Below are 3148 nucleotides of genomic sequence, written 5' to 3' on the forward strand. Positions count from 1 at the left end.
AAACGCATAAATGACTAACGACAAGAGAGAATAATCTGACGACAAAAACTTGAGTGACGCACTTTATTAAAGGAAGTGTTAGGATAGAAATAAGTATAGGTAATAGTACGATTTGTAGTGAAATTTGACATAAATACCACGCGTGATATTTCAGAATTGTTATACGCAATTTCACGAGCCGTAGGCGAGTGAAATTTGGGACAGTTTTGAAATATCACGAGTTGTATTTATGCCAAATATTACGTACAAATCATGCTATTATTTGTTTATACTACTACCCCACAAAAGGTTTGTAATTTTCACATGTAGGTATAAATCTCAAATTAACCTGAAATACCGCTGCTCTAAGCCAATCAAATTGCAGAAACTTCTTATGTAGTAGTGTAAACTGCAAAAATAATGTTTGATTTTCGTAATAATTGAGGTACTGGCTGCAATAACAACCGGTATAATTTGTTCAGTTGCAATAATGCGATGTTGGATAAGCATCAAACCCAGAGTAATGAAAATTGAACTATAAATTTTTCATTATTTATTTATTTTTTCATTTCTGTTTTCATCATATTCCGTATGATTAAAGCTACCCGCTAATCTCGCAGACCTTTTGCGTCAAATACCATGAAATCTATTTACCCAGCAAATGTTATGTTGATTTTCACGCCACATCGCTTTAAATGCTATAATTTGCAAGATCAAAATCACAATCAGATTGTCAATCCCCAAGCAAGTTTCAATACTCCCTTATAATATTAATAAATAACACGCTAGTTCGGGGTATCGGTGTAGTAGCCCGACCAAGGTTACTCTATGAATATAAAAGCAAATAATAGTATTAGCCAAGCGAGTGGGCACGTTTTAACGCCTGTACTAGCTTCGATTAAGAAAAAAAACACAAGCACATACCGTGAATTCATTTCACAACATATTTGCAAATGTTAATATATAGTACGGCAAAGATGTTTAAAATTGTATAATAACCGTATAATGACTATAGACTAGAAATTGAGTGACACTCTATTAAACAGAGTCTCGTTGGACTCATTAGAGTATACCCTACACTAAAAAAGGGTACCTTGGTGGTTAGTCATTTAGAAGTGGCTTTGAATTTAACGATCCATGAATTTAACAAAATCAGTTAGGCGAAGACAAAAGTCCTTGTTCCATTACTTCCGTGGAGAGCTTTTTTGGAAGCGCATTTGTTGCCAGATAGGCTGTTTTCAAAGAACTTATTCATTGAAAGAATCAAATTGCAATGAACGACATGAAAACGTAAATAATGAAACGCTTTCTGCTAAACTGCCGCCTTTATTGAGTATGCTTTAGCACGCAGTACCAAATCTCAATAACAAGACAGGCCACGAGAAGCCTGGATATTTTGCCCATTCCAAACAGCGGATATCTGTTATCTAGCAGACGACAGAAAGTTTCCCTTCCTATTCCGCGGGGGGGGAGGGGGAACTGGGTAAGAGGACTTAGAAATGACGTATCCGGGAGTAGCAACCAGAAAAAAACCGAAAAGAAAAAAAAGAAACCAGGACAAAATGCATTAAATCACAGTTAGCAGACGAGACTGGTTATTAAAGGCGGCAAACATCAAAGATAGTTTATGTTGGGGGCTCTCTGACGGTGCACAATCCTTTGTTTTTTGTTCGCAACTGTAACTGAATAGATTTAAAATGCGACGTCTTTTATTGTTTAATAAGAACAAAATAATAGGAAAACTATTGAATGTTGTGCACTGTCACGTGCTCAATTAAAAATGACGGGCTTTACAACCATTTCAATCTCAGCTGATGATGAAATGAAACGAAGTCTGTGAAAAGAACTGTGCAATAAATTAAATTTTGCCTCAAAGACTAATTGCAAATCTTTTGAGGTCACCCCAATTATAAGGACCGCCTTCATCACCCACCCATCGCCGGTACATTTGTGCTTAAGTCTCTTTTGCGTATAGTTACTCCTGGGGGATGGGAACTGACGTAACTCACATGTAAGCATATCAAGCGCCTCTAGGCTAAACAAAAGAATATTGTGTCCTTTCTTCAACATGGAAGGCCTCTTTAAAAGCAGGACAAGAAATTGAATATGAAAAAAGCCGCGGCGACAACACCAAAACAACACTTGAAGAACCATGTCAACGTTGTGGTGTTGTTCATGGCTGCAAATTGATCAAATGTTTATGAGAATTTTCCCTGACTTTTAGAGCATTTTAAAGTCTGTAATGGTGCGTGGAAAAAAAAACAGTTCGTAGGCCACGAGTATATCTGACAAAAGTCTCATACTATTACCGTCCACCAACTCAGTTTTGGAATCAAAATTGTACCCGCCAACTTTGCGCTTCGAATGCTGATACCACCAAAAGATTTTGTATCAATAAATTATTCACGTTTACATTTTAAAAGTTTTAGCCAAGAGTATACCTGACAAAGGACTTATAATATTGCCGTCCACAGGCCCAGTTTTGGAATCAAAATTGTACTTGGATTATAGCGCTTCTTGAGCTGTTACTACCTAAAGGTAATCCAATAAACTGTAGCAATAAAGTACAATATTTACATTTGGTGGAACTAATCTTCAAATTTCCGTCACAAAGAATGTAAATATTTTTATTCTGGATTAAAACATAAACGCAGGTGAGATTCATCACTTGATAGAGGTGTAGTGTAGAGTATTCCATTTGGTTTAAAGGTTTTTGTTGTTGATGGTTCTTAGCCTTTGTCAACCAATCTTTTTAAATACATGTGCGCTTAACGTCCAAAGTTAGTGCCTTTGGATTTGGCTGAGGAACGTCTCGAAGTAGGGGCTGTGGGAAGGGGTGCGCTCATGACATCACGGCGCCCAAGTTGGTGTACCCAAATAGTTCACTAAGTAAGAATATGTAAGAATTTCCTCCTGTCTGGTAAGTAAGTTACGGTCTTCGCGAGCAATTGCCCTATCCTTTTAATCTCTACGTTTGGGGGGTTTACAACGGACATGAGCACGTGATATTGATCGCATTGGGTAGAATTAGAATCACACACAAATCGGTGTAATTAATTTAATTTATTTCAACACGTTTATTGGTTCAGGCCTTTAAGACATCCGGCACTACTTATTATTTTCACTGCTTTTTTTTATTTTATTTTGCCGTCACGTACAGAGATTTTAT

The sequence above is a fragment of the Porites lutea genome, chromosome 4 (genome assembly GCF_958299795.1).
Source record: "Porites lutea chromosome 4, jaPorLute2.1, whole genome shotgun sequence".
In the NCBI taxonomy this organism is placed as follows: Eukaryota; Metazoa; Cnidaria; class Anthozoa; order Scleractinia; family Poritidae; genus Porites; species Porites lutea.